Source organism: Microcaecilia unicolor, unplaced genomic scaffold (assembly GCF_901765095.1).
Source record: "Microcaecilia unicolor unplaced genomic scaffold, aMicUni1.1, whole genome shotgun sequence".
In the NCBI taxonomy this organism is placed as follows: Eukaryota; Metazoa; Chordata; class Amphibia; order Gymnophiona; family Siphonopidae; genus Microcaecilia; species Microcaecilia unicolor.
Genome location: NW_021963888.1, coordinates 13,854 through 34,001, shown reverse-complemented (window position 1 = coordinate 34,001; position 20,148 = coordinate 13,854). Strand labels below are relative to the sequence as shown.

The following is a 20,148-nucleotide window of genomic DNA, read 5'->3' as shown; positions in this document are numbered from 1 at the left end:
CTTATACATACCAGATCTGTTTTTTTTGTGCACACCATATGATATGATGTACAGTGCTTAAGTACGAAATCTCTGTTAGCCTGCTGAGATAAATCTGGTCGACCTTCAAGCAAGAAACATATCTGTATCCTCACGAAAGTACCTCAACCTGCACTACCCCAGCTGTAAAGGTCCCAAGTACAAAACTTATTACGGATCCAATTTCTCCTTCCTGGGCTGCCGTCTATGGAACAATCTCCCTAGACCTATCCGAGCAATCCATAACCACCTACCATTCAGAAAAGCACTAAAAACCCATCTATTCAAACAAGCCTACCCAAAAGACCCAGATTAATCTCATGAACCCATCTACCTTTCATATACTGAAGAGAAAACGACATTGACCCAGAATCTATCTCCCACCTTACCCTCCTCTCTCTATCACCTGTCTCTACCTACCTATCCATTCTATTACTACCCATCCATCCTTCTATTATGTTATACTTAATTTCCTACTTTACATAACAAAATTCTGTGTTACCTATTACTATGTAAGCCGCATTGAGCCTGCTTTTAGTGGGAAAGTGCGGGATACAAATATAATAAATAAATAAATATGCTTCTCACCATGTCTGTCTCAGCCAAGTCCCCCACAGAAACATGCGTGACATTCCTAACTAAGGCCCCCTTTTAAAAAGCTGCGCTAGCGGCTGTCGGTGCAGTAATGCCCACACAGCCCATTCACCTGTGTTGGCATCGCTGTGTGGCAGCCACTAGCGCAGCTTTGTAAAAGGGGGGCAAGGAAGGGGAAATGTACCATTGTGTCACACGGTACAATTTTTCATCATAGCTTGATAAGGTAATATTTATGGATATTCTATTAAGAGTCTAATGTTTTATAAGTTTCTTCATTCTGGTGCTGATTACAATCTTCCTGATACATGTTTTTAGGAGTGTTTTAAACCAAACAGTTATTTAGATAGGATGTTACTTTAAAAGAAGTAATTATGTAAAAATGGAAAATATAAAACTTTGTGGTCTGAACGCATTGAAGATTTTATGTAATTAGTTAAAAATGTTAGTGTTCATATTTTTTACAGGATGAAAAGGAAGTTTTATTCTTGGGATGAATGTATGAACTTGAAAGAAGTTAAGGTAATGAGGTCCTATTCTATTTTGTTTAGTAAACGGATTATCTTTAAAAGTAGACATTTATACAATTATATATGAACAATTATCACATAGCTGATGATAGCACAGTTTTTAAGACTATGCATTAATTTTCTACAGTACAATGAAAAATTGTGTTTTGTATGTGACGGTTGTTATATTTGAGAAAATTAAGAGCAGGCAATATCAACATTTAAAATTTAGGGCCCTGTTTACTAAGGTGCATTAGTGTTTTTAACGCGCCTACAATTAGTGCATGCTAACCATGTAGGCGCCTATAGGGATATTGTAGGCGCATACACAGTTAACGTGCGTTAAAAACACTAACAAGCCTATAACGTGGCTTAGTAAACAGGGCCCTTAAAGTGTTAGAAGTAACAGTCGAAAACTGAGAAGGCAGTAATCAAAGGCTTGCCCATTGAAATGGGGCTTCTGTCATTCTTGCATTGCTTGGAGGAGTGGATGGAGAAAGAGAAGAGTAAGCAACAATATGCATTTGTTTGTATTATTAAAACAATATGTGGTGTTTCCCAACAGAAAGCATGTGCCAGTCCTAAGATCAGAGGTTTTCAACCCAGTCCTCAGGGCACACCCAGCCAGTTGGGGTTTTCAGGATATCCTCATTGAATTTAATGGGGATATCCTGAAAACCCTGAATGGCTGTGTGTACCCCAAGGACAGGGTTAAAAACCGCTGCTCTATATATTCAAGAATCATAGCAAAATTACTGGTGAAAATTATACAATAAGATGAACCCATAATTTGCACCAACATGGTTAGTTTGATTATTGCTTCTTTAAGGGATAGTTTTGTAACTGAGTATGCATGTAAATAGTATGTACATACTAGCTGATATTCAGAACAAGTTAAATGGTGTCACGCTAGTGAGGAAAAGTGAGCCCTTGGGCCACTGCTGAGGAGCGGCAGCACAGGCAAATCACCCAAACAGGAGGCAAGGTAGACCACAGACAGACGGGCATAGGCCGGACTGGAGCAGCTGGACTGGAACAGAAGCACTAAGCAGAAGCAGGAGAATAGTCCATGAACCAAACAGAGTCTTACCGGCAGGCAGCAAAGCAGAAGGGAAACCAGGAACCCAACAGAGGCTATAGGCTGGCGACCATCAGTAGTAAACCAGGAATCCAGCACGGACTTGGGCAGGCAGCAGACAGTAGAATAAACCAGGAAGCAAGCAGAGTCTTGGGCAAGCAGCAGACAATAGAATAAACCAGGAAACAAGCAGGGTCTAAGACAGGCAAAGCAAGCTTTCAGGGCAGGAACTGCAACAGACCAACAAGGACAAGAACACAACTGAAGACCTCTGTTGCCAAGGCAAAGCCTGAAAGTTCCCAGGTGCTTAATAAAGGCAACATACAAGGGAGTTCACCAGGTAAGGGTGCTGCTAAGTTCCAAAAATCCCAAAACAGTCTGGAAGGCTGGAAGACCCGGACCGGACCAACATGGCTTCTGGAACATGGGAAACAGCAAATAGACAGTCCCTCGCAGTCCCCAGGTCTAACCACCAGGTGGCAAGATGCATGAGAGCATAAAACATGGACACAATCGTGACAAATGGGCAGGAGAGGCTCTAGCCCATTTAACTTGCTCTGAGCTGCACAGCCACCAATATTCAGTGGCACTAAACTGGGCAGTGCCACTGAATATTGTCTCGGACCGCTCACCAAAAAAGTAATCAGGTCAGGGGCAGTGCATAGGGCGGCACTAGGAAGGAGCTTGGAGTTATGCGGGTACTGGCAATATTCAGTGCCGGCACCTGAATTAAGCCGTTGAGTGATGCAGATGCTAGCACTAAATATCGGGCTGGCACCCGCATAACTCTTTCTTAAAAAACTGTGGTCCCTGAGCCCTCTCTCTCCATCCATCCTGTGACCATCAACACCCCTTCCCTGAAACAAGCCTCCCAACCTCCTCCAAAGTCTTTGTAGGCCCCCCTGGGCCTACCTTTCTCCCTGGTGGTCCAGCGGGGGTCACTGGGGGCAGGAGCGCAACCCCCTTGCTCCTGCCTTTTGCAGTGGGTATCCAAAATGGCTTCCACAACCTTTCAGGGTGTCTACATAATCTTTGGAGAGGGTTGGTGATGGTGGGGCTCGTTTGGGAGTGGAGGGGTGTTGATGGTCACAGGATGGGGAGAGAGGAAAGGGAAGGAGCGAGCTTTGTCAGGGGTTTGGGAGAGGGCTTGGGGTCCCAGAATTAAAGGGAAAAAATTATGCAGGTCCTGGCCTGATATTCAGCTGGTGCCCATATAACTGTCTTATGTGGACCCTGTCTTAATATTGGCTGGGCCTGCTTAAGCTCTGGCAGGCTGCCCGCCCACATTTAGCCTCCAGTATCCAGTTCTGGTGCCTGGACGTGGCATATAGTATTTGTTTTCATTATGTTGGAGATGCAGATGATATCATTTATTCTAACATGTTTTGTTGTATTGCAGTCACTAAAGAAACTTAATCATGCCAATGTAATCAAACTGAAGGAAGTAATCAGAGAAAATGACCATCTTTATTTTGTCTTTGAATATATGAAAGAAAATCTTTATCAGCTAATGAAAGACAGGTATGTTTGCTTGCAGAAAATGCAGGAGAGAATACATTGCCTTATCTTGCTTTAGTCTTCACCAAAGTGCTGTGCTTTCCATTAGCAGGTCTTTAGCACATAGAATGTGTGACATTGATCTGGTGGGGCTTATGTTTTATATGATGAGTAAATAGCTGTGGGCCTATATTACACGCATAAAAGTTGTTTCCTAGTCATCAAGCAGATGCAGCCATTACAGATGGGTTGTGTCCATCAACCAGCAGAGGGAGATAGAGAGCACACTTTTTTCAGTGCCTCATACCAGCTTGCTCCACTGCCTCTCCTTCAGTATTCTCTATCTACCCTAGCAGAGTGGTTGCAGCATCTTCGAGCTCCATCAAAAATCTGCCTGGAGGTGGCTCCTGGCTTGCCAGTTTTTAGCCGGGGTGTTAGAGGCTATAGCAGCTTCAGTTTAAAGGCACATAGGTTCGCCCTTTCCCTGCCTTACCCATACCTCCGTGGGTGTGGACACATTGCTTAGCTTTTCCTGTCCTTCCCCACCAACAGTGGATGCAGGCACATAGGTTCGCCCTTTCCCTGCCTTTCCCACTCACCTGAGCCTCCGGAGTTTCTATTTACCTCTGCTTTCCTCACAGCGTTAAAAAAAAAAAAAAAAAGGAACAGAGGTTTTTCCTGCAGGGGCCTCTTCTAATGCCCCCCCCGGTGGATTCTAGCCTGGGTATGCCCTCTGAGGCATTATTCCCTGATAATTGGCAGAATATGAAGCGCAGAAGGGCTCATTCCCCTTCAGAGAGTGCTGCACCTCCATTCCCCACTGGCTCAAGGCCTGGAGTTCAGGGGCGACCCTCTCAATGATGGTGCGCCGGCCCTCTCCTCGAGTCCTGTCATCGGAGGACGTCTTTGCCGAGGAGTGGGCCAACATTTCCTCAGATCAGTGGGTCTTGGACCTGATCAGAGACGGTTACAGAATAGAATTCGACGCCCCTGTAAGAGACGTGTTTGTGGAGTCCCGATGCGGTTCTGCCGCCAAACGGGCGGCGGTAGAGGAGACTTTACAAGGTCTGATTCAGATAGGGGCCGTGTCCCCGGTACCTCTCGCCGAACACGGCTGCGGCCGCTACTCCATCTACTTTGTGGTGCCGCAAAAAGGAGGGTCTTTTCGCCCTATTCAGGACTTAAAAGAATTAAACAAGTCCCTGAGAGTGCGGCATTTTCACATGGAAACCCTGCGCTCCGTCATTGCTGCGGTACAGCGGGGAGAGTTTCTCACGTCTGTGGACCTGAAAGAAGCTTACTTGCACATACTAATTTGGCCCCCGCACCAGAAGTTTCTGAGGTTTGCGGTGATGGGAAAGCATTTCCAGTACCGGGCCTTGCCTTTTGGCCTCGCCACAGCTCCCCGCACCTTTTTGAAGGTTATGATGGTAGTAGCTGCCTTTCTAAGGCGAGAGGGTATTCGGGTTCACCCGTACCTGGACAACTGACTCATTCGAGCAAACTCTGCTGCAGAGAGTCAGCATGTCACAGCCAGAGTGGTCTCAGTACTTCAATCCATGGGCTGGGTCGTCAATTTGGCCAAAAGTCACCTGACCCCCTCGCAGTCTCTAGAATATTTGGGGGCCAGGTTCGACACAGCCTCGGGGTATGTGTTCCTACCCGAGCAAGGCGGTGCAAGCTTCAGAATCAGGTCCGTCTGCTCCTGAGGATGCCCCGCCCGCGAGCTTGGGACATTGTCCAGCTGATTGGATCGATGACGGCCAACATGGAACTGGTGCCCTGGGCGAGAGCGCACCTGAGACCTCTACAGTATGCTCTATTCCAAAGATGGTCTCCAGTATCTCAGGATTATCAATACAGACTCTCTTGGCTCCCTGCGGCCCGACTCAGCATGGAGTGGTGGCTCTCAGACAGCATGCTGCGGCGAGGAATGCCGCTGGCGCTCCCCGATTGGTGCCTAGTGGTGACCGATGCCAGCCTGAAGGGCTGGGGCGCACATTGCAAGGGGAAGATTGCCCAGGGTCTATGGACACCCGAGGAGTCGGAGTGGTCCATCAACCGCCTAGAGTTGAAAGCGGTGTTCAGGCGCTTCTCGCCTTTCAAGTGACCCTGGAAGGATTGGCTGTCAGAGTGATGTTGGACAACACGACAGCAGTGGCCTACATAGATCGACAAGGCGGCACTCAGTGCAGAGCTCTAGCCGCGCAGGCCGAACAAATTTGCCACTGGGCCGAGCTGCATCTACAGTTTCTATCGGCAGCTCACATTGCAGGTCAGAGCAACGTGCAAGCCGATTATCTAAGGCAGGCATCAGATCGATCCAACGGAGTGGAACTTGCAGACGAAGTATTCCTGCGATATGTGCCATGTGGGGCAAGCCCGTGATGGATCTAATGGCGACAAGGCTCCAATGCCAAAGTCCCGTGCTTCTTCAGCAGACGGAGAGATCCTCGCTCGGCGGGGGTTGGATCCTTGGCTCAACCCTTTCCTCCGGGCCTACTGTATGTGTTCCCTCCGTGGCCCTTGATAGGGCGAGTGCTCCTGCGGATTCGGCTGCATCCAGGAGAAGTGGTTCTCGTCGCCCCGGATTGGCCCAGGAGGCCTTGGTATACGGACCTCCGACAGATGCTCATAGAGGATCCCCTTCAGTTACCTCTGGTTCCCACCTGTTGTCACAGGGTCCGGTGACCATGGAGGAAGCCGGCCGATTTGGTCTTATGGCCTGGCAATTGAGAGGGCGCGATTGAGAGGCAAAGGCTATTCCAATAAAGTAATTACCACTCTCCTGCAAGCCAGCAAGTGTTCCACTTCCGTGGGTTATGCCAGGATTTGGCGCCAGTTTGAAGTCTGGTGTGCTTCTAAAGAGATCACACCCCTGCGGGCTCCTGTCTCGCCGATTCTGGACTTTTTGCAGGATGGTGTACAAAAAGGCTTGGCCTATAATTCCCTGCGGGTGCAAGTGGCAGCGTTGGCCTCCCTGCGTGGCAAGGTTGAAGGCGTGTCTTTAGCTGCGCATCCAGATGTGGCACGGTTTCTTAGAGGGTGCTTCGGCTCCGTCCTCCTGTGCGTGCACCTTGTCCAGCTTGGAACCTGGGGCTAGTGCTGAATGCCCTTCAGGGTGCTCCCTTTGAACCGCTTCGGCGTGCTTCAGAGAAAGATTTGACACTGAAGGCCGTCTTTTTAGTGGCCATTGCTTCGGCGAGACGGGTGTCAGATCTCCAGGCGCTGTCCTGTAGAGACCCTTTTCTGCAGTTTTCTGAGTCCTGGGTCACGGTTCGGACCGTGCCTTCCTTCTTGCCTAAGGTGGTTTCAGCGTTCACCTAAACCAACCTATTTTCTTGCCCTCCTTTGTAGAGGAGGAGTTTCCAGACTCTTTTGGCCAATTGCACCTGTTGGACGTGCGCAGGACTCTGCTGCAGTATCTGCGAGTTACTAACTCTTTCAGGACCTCTGATCATCTGTTTGCTTTGCTATCAGGGCCTCGCAGAGGGTCTCCAGCGTCTAAAGCCACTATTGCCCGCTGGCTTAAAGAATCTATCTTTTCAGCTTATTTGCTTGCCGGCCGGCCTCCGCCTGATCCTTTAAGGCGCATTCCACTAGAGGAATTTCCTCTTCTTGGGCTGAAAACTGGAGCACTTTCTCTTCAAGAGATTTGTAGTGCAGCAACATGGGCTTCTAACTCTCTTTTGCCCGACATTACAGGCTGGATGAGGCTGCCAGGAGGGATGCACATTTGGAGCGCAAGTGCTGGCGCGTGGTGTGGCTTGTTCCTGCCCTATCTAGGGATTGCTTTGATACATCCCATCTGTAATGGCTGCATCTGCTTGATGACAAGGAAGGGAAAATTAGATTATTACCGTGATCATTTTCTTTCCTTTAGTCATAGCAGATGCAGCCATGATCCCTCCCTGTCTGATTGCTATCTGCTGTAAATCTATTTCAGGTTCTGTTCATGTTTCCTGGAGATTCCGTCCTTGGGAGAAAGTCCGAAAACAGTCTTCATGATTCTTGTTCAATTAAAGGAGGATGACTTAATTCCCTCCAGTTTCATGTTTTGGAGGATGAGTTTATTCCCTCCGGGAGGATGAGTTTATTCCCTCCAGTTATGTCTCAGTGGAGGATGAGTTTATGCCCTTCGGGAGGATGTTTCATTCCCTCCATTCTGAGTTAATGCCCTTTGTTGTAGGGCCATCGTTCGCTGTGAGGAAAGCTTATGTTATTCCCATTGTGGTTTGCCATACTGCTTTGGAAGCTTCAAATACTGAAGGAGAGGCAGTGGAGCAAGCTGGTATGAGGCACTGAAAAAAGTGTGCTCTCTATCTCCCTCTGCTGGTGATGGACACAACCCATCTGTAATGGCTGCTTCTGCTATGACTAAAGGAAAGAAAATTATCACAATAAGAACCTAATTTTCTCTTCCACTTCATATATGATGTTCATGATACAAATTAAAACATTGCGGATTTAAAAGCAAATATAAGAAAGAGGAGAAAAAAGAGAGAACATCTTCAGCTGTAATGTGAAACAACTGTTCCTTTGATTCTGATTCAACACCAAATAAAGCCTTCAGTTGAAAAATTAAGCACAATATATTGTATGAAGTTAATCCTCATATGCTGTAAAATTGGCTAGTTCTGCTATTGCCTAGCTCTAATATTAGTATACAGCTTTTCACCATGAATAATGTTGTACAAAAGCAGGCAGTTACGTTTGGAAGAGCTAGGAAGAGATGATGGGGTTATACAAAGTTCTTAGAAGTACTTATTGTTATGTCTTTGAGTTTTGTCATACTGAAAGCTACAATTAGGTCTGTCTCTTAGGTAGCTGTTCCTAACTTAAACCATTATCGTTGGTAGGTGAAGTAGTACAGACTTGATTCTCTGTTAAGCATTTGCTTTTCTGTGCATTAATGATCTTATAATCATGAATGACTTCCTTATTCATAATTATGCAAGTGATCAGTAACTGGACATTTTCCCTTGTTTATAACTCCTTGTCTCCTGTATAACTAGTCTTGTCTTTGCGGGTAAAGTCCTGTGCAAGGGATCATACGCCAGACTCCTTCCAAAACCCTGCAATCATGGGCCAAGTTCTGCCACTAAGGGGGTAATTGTATAAGGATAGTGCCAGCGTTGGGATCAAGAACACATATAAATGACCAGAATATTGACATATATGTGTGCCTAAATGCATGAAACCCCAATAATCCATCTACATGCTATTCTAAAAAAAATGGTGCCTACTTGCGATGGCCTGTAGTTTGCAGGTTGGCATACCCATGGGTGGAGTCTGGGTGAAGTATGGAGAAGGTGCACATTTATGCATGTAAATTATTGGACAATGCACACAACATTTACACTAGCTTTGTGATCGTGCCTGAAGTATATGCCCTGCTATGCTAGTATTCTGTAAAGGAAAAGAATAGGCTCTAAATAGTTACCTTCTTGGTGCCTAAAAACATGTGCTCCTTTAAAGAATTACTCTATAAGGAGGCAATTCTATAAACACACTCTAGATATTAAGTGCTCTGATGCGGTACATGGAGTGCCTATTGTATAATAGCACCCAGATTCTATTATAGAATGCTTGTATAAATTGGCATGCCTAAATGTAGGTGCACGCATGTACACTAGATTTATAGCAGGTGTAAATGGGATCGCCTAAGTGCTGCATGCAGCACACAAAACTGAGAGGATTCTATAAGTTGAACGCATATGTGATAGACAAACCCATGGTCCATCCATGTGTGCATACCTTTGTAGAATAGCACCCTTGTGCTCCAATCCTATGTAATATTTTTGAAAAACAATATTGGTGCATTTAACTAGAGTTGTATTAAATTATAGGGAGAAAAAATCCACACATGAAATTGGAGTAAATTAAAGGAGACTAATGATGTATAGAGCAATTAAGTGAGGCCGTTTATCAGCTTGGTTCACTGCAAATTACGCTCTGCTCAGGTGCAGCTATACTGCATTCTCCTATACTCCTCATATAAACCTTAAGATATTGATAGGGTTAGTATTTGAGTTTACCTACAAGAAGCATTGGGATTGGTTTTGTTTTGATTTAAGTATCTTTATTTACCTCTCCCTTAGTGAGGTTCTTTCAAGTTTTGAAGTGGATGAATATGCTTGTCAGATCTTCTCAGTTCAACTCATGTGGATCCAAACTGGATGATGCAGGCCATTGTAGGTCTATCTCAGGCTCTGGGAATGCAACGATCCTCTCTGACATTATTTGCTTACAAGACCACACTCCAGTGCAAATCCAAGACCAGCCAAATGTTCCCACCACTGAAAAGCCGAGCCCCAGCAAATTATCTCCAGAAAAGCCTTTCAGCAGGGAACATCATGCTATAGTCCTTCTGGACCTTGTAAGGCTCTGCTCCACCCTAGAATACTGCTCCACCTTATTTGAGATGAAATAAAGCAGTCCTTCATAGATCCCATCATAGGATTTTGAAAATAGGACGTGTGTACAGAACTTTTGAACATGCTTATCATTGCTCACTCATTGCTTCTTTGCTGGCTAAAAAGAATATCCACTAATTAAGGGTGGTTTACTTGTGGGTCTTGTTCTGGGTCACGGCCGTGAGGTTGCTCCTCTGGTGATTGCTGCGTTCATACTGTCTAAAACTTTAGTGGCCTATGCTTTGCTTGTCAAAAGTAGAGACTGTCCATTATGCCAGATACGTAGACAAGCAGGGTATACTAGGGTGAATCATACACCTTTGCAGTGTAAGGTCGTGCAAATGGGTGTCAGTTCTTTACGCTGTTGAATCACCCTCACCGAGTAATCGTTAAATATAAGCAGTTTTTGTTGTTGGTAGATTAACTCACCAGCCTTCCGATAAGCACGAAGTATGGCATCCTTCTCTGCCCAATAAATGAATCTAGCAATGGACATGTGGGGGCTTCATTTCTTTATCGCCTCATCCTGCAATCCTATGGGCCCTCTCACATTGAAAGGATGATTCATTACATCCTAGGCACAGATGTGTCGGGAGCTAAATACTAAAGAAAGTGTAGAGCTCAGAGTCCGTGACCAACTCCGGGAGGCCTACGACCCGCAGGTTATTTCTACGGGCCCTATACTCTTGGTCTGTTTCTTTTTGCAAAGCACCCAGCTGAGTCAGTACTTGTGCGGCTTCATCTTCCTGGTCAGAAATGCGGCGTTCTACTTCCGTGAGAATGAGTCAGATTTTTCATTTATCTCATCTACCAACTGCAGTTTGTTTAGACGGTCTCTAATGCTGCAGTGACGGCCCACTCTCCTACTGGTGTGTTAGCTGATGCAGCTACTTCCACCATCTTGACTAGTTTAGTCACCAGTTTGTTCAAGATATTTTATGGTTTTTTTGTGGGCATGCCACTGTTTCACTGTTCCACACTCGACAAACTCTCTACAGGCACCTTAATCCTTACTGCAGACACATTCATAGCAGGATTCTCCCGTTTTTGAGGCTGAATAAGCAGATAATAGCAGGTCTTCCTCAGAGCTTCTGGCAAACACTGCTTGCAAGAAGGCAGGTATCACGTCCTCCCCACCATTCCTATTTGTCTTCTGTAGTCCTGGTCCTGGCTCTTCAGCTGTGATCACAGAAGAGAAATATTTGTTAAGCAATCCAACCTTATCTTTATCAGCTTCTAAATATCACGGTTGGGGAAGGTGAGCCCTTGGGCTGTGATGAGATTAGCTCTACCTGTGCGGCATAAACGCTGTGCAGGTCCTTATCGACAGCTGCTGATGAGACTGCCTGGCATAGCCCAGAAGTTGGAGAAGGTAGGACCTTACTCAGATTGGCTGGAGCATAGGACTAGGCAGACCTGGCTGGAACAAGACCGGAGCGGTCTGGAGGATGCCTTTTAAAAAGAGCCCTTGGGGGTGAGTTTTAAGAAGAGCCCTTGAGGGCTGGCCTGATGAAGTCGAGGCCAGGGAGTAGCTGGAACAGCAAGGCTGAAGACTGGAACAAACAGGGCTGGAAGTGGGAGCAAGCAGGGCCAGAACATGCAAGCCTGGAAGCAGGAATATACAGGACTGGAAGCAGGATCAAACAGGACTAGAACAAGCAGGAACAAACAGGGCTGGAAGCAGGAACTGGCCAGGCAACCAACACTGGAGCAGCACAACTCTGGAAGCCTGTTGGCGAAGCACTGTAGGAGTGTAGAGTACTTCCTCTAGCCATGAAGTGAGGTCATCTGTCAGTGCCCCAATTAGAACTGTAAAAGAGAATTTCCTCAACCAGGTAGTAAACACTCAGAAGACTCATAAGCACGGCATGCTGCAGGATTCTAGTGGCTTCCTGAATCAGGTGAGGGATGTGACTCTACATATTCCTCCCCTTCACCTTTGTCCCACAATGCCACGTTTGTACTTTCTCCTATCACTAACTTATCTAAAAAATGTCTTGTCCTCCCATTTTACTGTATTGGCTATTTGTATTCTTGCTTACCTGACTACTCTACCAGCTTCTGTTAGCTTTTCCAGATATTGTTGCTGTTTTCCTCTTTCTGCGATCTCTTGTAGTTTAAAAAGGCTAACCTCTTTTTCTCTGAGGACAAGCAGGCCAATCTGTTCTAATGCATGAGTAACGCAATCCCTCATTGCCCAGTCTGGAGCTTGTAACAAGCTTTCTCAAGAGGTTAGTGGAGGAAGCTTCGCTGGAGTCTAGGCTGGAACCAACTCCTCAACACCTTTCTTGGGGACATGGTTCCTCTAAGTTGAGGCAGGCGTAGTCTCAGCCCTTCCATGAGGAATTTTTGACTGAAACCACTGAGGAGCACTCATGAGAGTCGGAGGAGGATCCACAATACTTTTGGAGAATGAGTCCTATGTTATCCCCTCCGATCCTTCCCCTCCACAGGAAAGGAGAAAGTCTCCCCTCTTTTGTTAAGGGAATGGCGGCTGCCATTCCATTTCCTTTGGAGGTGGAGGATGAGCCCAGGGCCAAGGTGTTGGAGGTCCTAGACTAGGAGTCTCCTCCTAGGGAGGCTGTGTCTGTGCCACTGCACAAGATCCTTCAGGATGTTCTCGTGCGGAACTGGAAGTCCCCTCTGTCTGTCCCGGTACGGGCCAGGAGTTCTAGAAACTATGCTTTGGCACCTCTGGGCAGAGAAGCTAGAACCTTGGACTGTTTTGGGAGGAAGATGTTCCAGGCCTCTATGCTTGTGTCATGTATACATTCACACCAGTTCTTCACGAGCATCTACTTGTGGGACTCGGTGTGCAAGATGCTTGACTTGGCTGACTCTCCCACCGGAGCGAGCTGAGTCGCTTCTCAAGTTGGCCAAGCAGCAGAAGGCGTATCGTAAATTCTTGGCCATGGGCGTTTAAGACACTTCTGATGTGGCATATAGGATCTGTGTCCAAAGTATAGCAATGCGTAGACTCTCATGGCTGCATGTTTCTGACTAGGAACCTGTGGTTCAGCAAAGATTGGCAGATGTCCTGTGCAGGGAGCATAACCTTTTTGGAGAGAAGGTGGAGGAGGTCGTTGACCAGATCAGAAACACACTGATACCATCTCTTCTCTCTTCCGCTGGATGCCTTCTTCATCAGCCTCCTCATCTAGGAGGTATTTTGGCAAGTCGAGAAGGGGTGCCTACTATTCTCAGTTGTGTAGGTATGCCACTTCCTCTCGCCAGCCTTCTCAGCAGTGTACACTTAAGAGCCCCTGCTGCTCCCCAGTCAAAGCAGGGGACAGGCTTTTGAGTGGCTCCAGCAGAGCATAGCTGCTGTCAAGTGTCCGTCTTGGATGATTTGCCGGTTGAGGGGAGGCTGAAATTTTTCCACGAAAAGTGGCCCCTTGTAACCTCGACCGATGGGTTCTCCAAATAGTACGTCTTGGATACACCCTCAGTTGGCATCAGAAACCTCCAAATTGCCCACTCTCAGCACAAGCAGGTACTTGCAGATGAACTCTCTGCCCTTCTGAAGGCCCATGCAGTTGAGCCCGTTCCACCAGGGGAAGAAGGGAACGGATTCTATTCAGGTACTTCCTTGTGCAAAAGAAGATAGGGGGGATGCGTCCAATCCTAGACTTAAGGGCCCTGAACAAATTCCTGATCAAAGAAAAGTTCACATGGTTTCCTTGGGCACCCTTCTCCCAAAAATTCAGGAAAACAATTGGCTATGCTCTCTGGGCTTAAAGGATGCATATACCCACATCCCGATACTTCCAGCCCACCAGAAGTATCTATGATTTTGATTGGGAACACAATACTGCTTGTTGCCCTTTGGCCTTACATCAGCTCCAAGGTTATTTACCAAATATCTAGTTGTAATCGGAGCATCACTACACAGACTAGAAGTTCATGTGTTCTCTTATTTCAGCGATTGGTTGGTGAAGAGCACCTCGGAGGATGGTGCTCAGGAGTTCATGCAGAGGAGAAACAGGGGTGACATGATACAGACGTTCAAATATTTGAAAGGTATTAATCTGCAAATTAACCTTTTTCGGAGACAGGAAGGCGATAGAACTAGAGGACTTGAAGGGGGGCAGACTCAGGACTAATGTCAGGAAGTATTTTTTCACGGAGAGGTTGGTGGATATGTGGAATGCCCTCCTGCGGGAGGTGGTGGAGATGAAAACGGTAATGGAATTCAAACATGCATGGGATAAACACAAAGTAATCCGGTTTAGAAGGAATGGTTCTATGGAATCTTAGCGGAGATTGGGTGGTGACGCCAGTAATTGGGGAAACAAAACAGGAGCTGGGCAGACTTCTACGGTCTACGCCCTGATCGTGACTGAATAGATAGGGATGGGCTGGAGTGTAATTTTTTTTTTTTATCTTTATTTAAATTTTTACCAAACATAACAATTATGAGTGATAGTACACAAATTGAATTAAATTCATTCAATACAAGAAAGTTTTTCTACATGAAATAATACTCTTACGACCACAATAATATGAAATCGATCCAAGAAAGAAATAGAAAAATAAAATTTCCCTGCTTAAATAAACAGTTTCACATTAATTTAAATCAAACAAGTAGCTACATTCCTGAGTGGGTTACTCAATAGCTGCATACAGCGTTGCATATGTGACTAGACTTGTACATTGACCTCTTCCCTGCTTTTTAGAAAATCTTCCAATTGATTTGGGTCAAAAAATTGATATTGTTTAGACTGCAAGATTAATCAACATACACATGGGTATCTCAAAGAAAATTTGCCCCGATCGCCAAAGCTCTCGGGCGCAGCAACAAAAACATCTTGCGTCTCTTTTGAGTTTCCCTGGATAAATCCGGGAAAACTCTCACTTTTGATCCCAAAAATAAAGAATCCAAATGCCTAAAGGAAAGTCTAAGAACTGCGTCTCTATCCATTTCCAACGCAAAGGTTACAAGCAAAGTAGTTCTTTGTGTTATCACTTCAAGGGACGACTCCAGGAATGCCGTAAGACCCATTGCTCTTTGTTCATGGATACCGCAAGAAAAATGTAGCACCCAGCTGAGTTACTGCTGGTTTCATTAATAGAAATAATTTCCTACGTTTTTGTGTCTCTCTAGAGACATCAGGGAACATCTGAATTTTCTGGCCAAGAAATGTTTATGCTTATTTTAAAGAACATAGACATCAACCATTGCTTGTCTGGTGCAAGCGCCACAGTCACTACTAACGTAGTGGGTATTATATCTTCAATGTCTGTTGATTCTAATAATGCCGTTACATTCAGCGAGTGATCTTGTTCTTTTTTTTTCCTCCAAGTTTTCTTTAGTTGGTAAATAGTAAACATACGTAAAAGGGGGAATCAGCTCTTCTTTTATTTCAAGTATCTCCGTCAAATATTTTTTCCACATTTCCCTAGGAGGCTTAGTATATGTTTGGGAAAATTTAACAACCGTATATTATTATTTCTAACGGTATTTTCAAGAAGTTCAGTTTTTCTCCTTAATGAGGACAAGTCCTTCATCATTGCTTCCTGGTGTGTTTGAAGTGTTTTCATATCTAAGGTCATTTTTCATCTTTGACTTTTCCAATTCCCCTACTTTTATGTCCAATTTTTTTATTTTTTCCTCATGATTTTTCATTTCCTGGTTTAAACGTATTTATTTGAGGAGTAAGTGACTTCCCTAAATCTGCTATCAAGGTCCACAAACATCCATAGTCACTTCAGCTGGCTTTATAGTTTGAAAGGAAAAAAGTGGTGGTATTACCTCTTCCTGTGAAGACAAATCCACGTTCAAACCAGCAACATTTCGTTCCGAAATCGCTGGTATGGTCGGTGTCTCAATCAAGGCATATTGCTCTCCAACCGGCAGTTGTTCCGCCTCCCGACTTTGATCGGTCTCACCACCATCGGGGGAACGATTCAGAGTCGTCTCCGAAGGAGTGCTAAAGCCAAACGGCTATGGGGGCGGTTCCCGCATGTCAGGGCTGAGCGTAAGCTCGAGTCCAGGAGACGCCGCTGTGCTTCCATCTGCACCAGCGTGAATCAGCGGACTTATTCCCGACAATCCTGGCGCTGTACAAGATGATGGCGCAGTCATCTGTAGGAAGGAGCGGATGTCTTGCAACGAAGATACCGTACGCTCTGGGGCCCGGGAAGCAGACTTGCCTCGTCGTTTCGGCATCTCTAAGGTAACACAGACGAACTGCAGGAGCACTGCCTGCTAGCGTGTTAGTTCAGCGGCCATCTTGTCTCCATCAGATATTTTTTAACCATTTGCGTCGGAGTTACCAATGGTGACCTAGGAAAATTTATAAAACACAAAGTTAGTCTCTTAGATTGATTTTCTAAATATTCCAGGCGTCTTAAGGTAACATTTTTGTCTTTTAGCAAAGTTTGCTCCACTAGTTCAATTTTTCCAACTTTTTCAGACAGTCTTTTAACTTCAGAAGCATGGCTTTCACTAGTCTTTAGATGAATTAGCGCAGTCTCTGATAAAACTTTTATTGTCCCCATGTTTTTTAGGATTACGGTTTGTAATGCAGATTGGGTCTTGGAAGTCAAGTCCCAAAGTGACTCTAATGTCACTACGGCTGGTTTCACTACCTCTCCCATTATACAATCCGGTAGAGGGGCTTTTGAAACTTGTTCCAGTATACTCACTGTCCTTAATGAAACAACAGGAGTAGTTGTTAGTTCGGGTTCCTTCCAGCTCCAGCTCTCTTCTCCTGCAAACTCCCTCCCTGCACAGCCTGGTCTCTCTCCATAGCGGCAGGGCTTGCCTGAAGATTCTCCCTTCCGGGTTGTGGGGGCGCCGCACGCTTGACAGGGCTAAGGGAAGCCCCGTCTACGCTGTTGTCCTGCTCCACAAGGCAGGCTCCCGCAGTTGGAGTAGACGCCATCTCGGACCGGGCAACACCGCGAAACGGTCCATCGTCGTCTGCTGCAGCTGAGGCGTTCCACTCGGGACGGAGGGAACCTCCCGAACCTTGCCTCTCCACTTGCCCATCTTCCGACGGGTAAGGTGCTAACAGCGGCGTTCGTTGGGACCAATTCTGAGCGCGTCCGTTTGTGCTACTCAGTCCGTCGCCATCTTGGATCGATGATCAGGCTGGAGTGTAATTTTAAGGGGCTTCGACTTTAGCTTGAGAACTTAGTGCAAGAACAGTACTGGACAGACTTCTATGGTCTGTGCCCTGAGAAAGGCAAGGACAAATCAAACTCGGGTATACATATAAAGTAACACATACTATGTAAAATGAGTTTATCTTGTTGGGCTGACTGGATAGACTGTACAGGTCTTTATCTGCCATCATTTACTATGTTACTATGACTATTCGGATACTTGAGCTACTAGCGTTCATTTTAAACTACCCCAAGTCCCATCTACACCCTGTCCAACAATTGAAATTCATTGGAGCCCTACTCGATGTGCAGGAGGTTCGAGCTTTCTTCCGGGGACGAGAGTAGACACTAGAGTTGCACTGGCTTCTTGGGTTCAAACCTCTCAGCAGGTCACAGCTCGCGCCGATGTTGAGGTTATTGGGCACATGGTGTCCACAGTTTATGTGACACCCATGACACGTCTTCACATGAGAACTGCCACTTCTCAGTGGTCTGCAATCCACTTGAGGTCTGGAAGATGTCATCTGAGTGTCCCCAGAGCTTGCTCGCTCCCTGGTTGTGGTGACCATTGATCCAAATTTGACTCTGGACTTTCCATTCCAATTCCTTGGCTGCAAAAGTGCTGAGAAACGAATGCATCTCTCCTGGGTTGAGGCAGCACATGAGATGGTTCCCACAGTCAAGATGCTTGGTCCACCCAGGAAACAGATCTCTGATCAATCTCCTTGAACTTCGGATGATTTGGAATGCTCTAAAGGCGTTCAGAGATTGGCTGTATCACCAAATGTTTTAATTCAAACAGACAATCTGGTTGCTATGTATTACACCAACAAGCATGGGGGCACTGGATCACACCCCGTGTGTCAGGAAGCCATCCGGATGTGGCGTTGAGCTCTCCAGCAAGGCATGCTCTTTCGCGCCATTTATCTGATGGGCAAAAACAACAGCCTGGCCGACAGACTGATCAAGGTTATGCAACTGCACATGTGGTCTCTCAGTATAGGCATTGCTGGGGAGATCTTCTGAGTGTGGGCCACCCCCTCGGTGAATCTCTTTGCCACTCATCTCAATCACAAGGTTCCTCAGTTCTGTTCCAGGTTCCAGGCCCAAGACAGACTAGCTTTGGATGCCTTCCTCCTGTATATGGGTCAGGTCTTCTATACTGTATATCCTTCAGTACCTCTTGTGGGGAAGCCTTTGGTTGAAACTCAAGCAAGACTGTGGGACCATTGTCCTGATTGTGCCTTATGGCCTCAGCATATCTGGTTCCTTTCTTCTTCGGAGTTATCCTCCAAAGAACCGTGGAGATTGGAGGTTTTCTAACCCTCATCACGCACAATGAGGGATCTGTTCTGCATCCCAACCTTCATTCTCTGGCCCTCACAGCCTTGATATGAGAGCCTAGAATTGCTTCCTTGGGTCTTTCAGAGGGTGTCTTCCGGGTCTTGCTGGTTTCCAGGAAAGATTCCACTAAGAGGTGTTACTCTTTTACAATGGAGGAGGTTTGCCATCTGGGGTAAGGGCAAGGCCCTAGATCCCCTTTCTTGCCCTACACAGACCACTATCTTAGTCTGGTCTCAAGACCAACTCCGTAAGTGCAATATTGCTTATCAGGGTAGCCCATCTCTGGACAGCCTTTAGTTGTTCGCTTCATGAGAGGTTTGCTTTTGTCAAAGCCCCTGGTCAAACCTTCACCAGTGTCATGGGACATCAATATCATTCTCACCCAGCTGATGAAATGTCCTCTTGAGACACGGATTCCTGCCACCTGAAGTACTTCACCTGGAGGGTCATTTTCTTGGTGGCTATTACTTCAGTTCATAGAGTCAGTGAGCTTCAAGCCCTAATATGTGGAGCACTATATAAGTTTCATCACAAAAGAGTAGTCCTCCACTTATGCCTAAAGCGGTGTCAGAATCCAATTTGAACCAGTTGATTGTCTTTACAACATTCTTTCCCCCAACCCTCATGCCCATTGGGCTCACGATTGCTGGATGTAGCTGCTTGATATATCTTGATATAATATGTACTATATTTTGTACCAATCTTCATTTTTTACACTTTTGTTTATGTGGTCAATAGATACGGTTCTGATGAAGGCATTGGCTGCTGAAACATGGCCTTGTTGCGCTTTTCGAAATTGACATGTCATTTTTGAGGCAATAAAGACTTGCATTTATGGATTAGCTTTGGTTTTTCTCCTTTTTTATATCCTCACTCGTGACTGTTGGCTTTACACACACTCATAAGGTTTGGAGTTTCTCCTTTGTTTTGTTCCTTAAGAAAAAGACTGGTGCAGATTTGCTTATAAGATAATGTGAAGTACAATTTTTAAAAGACTGGTTTCAATTTAAACAAGAGTGTCTTTATAAGAACTTGTAATTCTCATTATTATACTTTGGGATTTTACAGACTTTTTCTCAGCACCATAAGTAATGTAAGTTGTTGAAAAGTGCTTTACTTTTCTCAGATTGTACAATTGACAACTTTATTGCCTATTATTACTACTACTACTACAAATCATTTCTATAGCACTACCTATTAAGAACCACATTTCTTTCTAGGTCATTTACTGTTATGTCCTTACATTTGGTTTGCTTTATACATTTTGTTGAGTGTTGAAGTTCACCTGCTTTACTATTAAAATCAAAATAAAAAAAATCCCTTGAAAATGTTAATTGTTTTTTCACAGAAATAAGTTGTTTCCAGAGTCAGTCCATCAGAAACATATGTATCAGATATTACAAGGGCTAGCTTTTATACCATAAGCACGGTAGGTGTTTTGTGAGGACTTGAACTTTGCTATCCTCTCTGAGTGAAAACATGGCTATGCACAGTAAAGCATACAAAATTATAAACGCAGGTAGGGTACATATTTGCGGAGATAAAAAGGAGGGCAGGAAAAAATAAAATGCCACCCTTGGCC

The 20,148-nt window shown here is 45.5% G+C and overlaps 1 long non-coding RNA gene across 1 annotated transcript; it reads left to right on the top strand.

Moving 5' to 3' along the window:
* The first annotated feature begins 1,077 nt into the window (after nucleotides 1–1,077).
* Nucleotides 1,078–19,939, top strand: LOC115459695. Its single transcript, XR_003940322.1, has 3 exons — nucleotides 1,078–1,134; nucleotides 3,599–3,720; nucleotides 19,915–19,939. It is a non-coding gene; the product is annotated as an uncharacterized LOC115459695 (long non-coding RNA).
* Nucleotides 19,940–20,148: the final 209 nt, after the last annotated feature.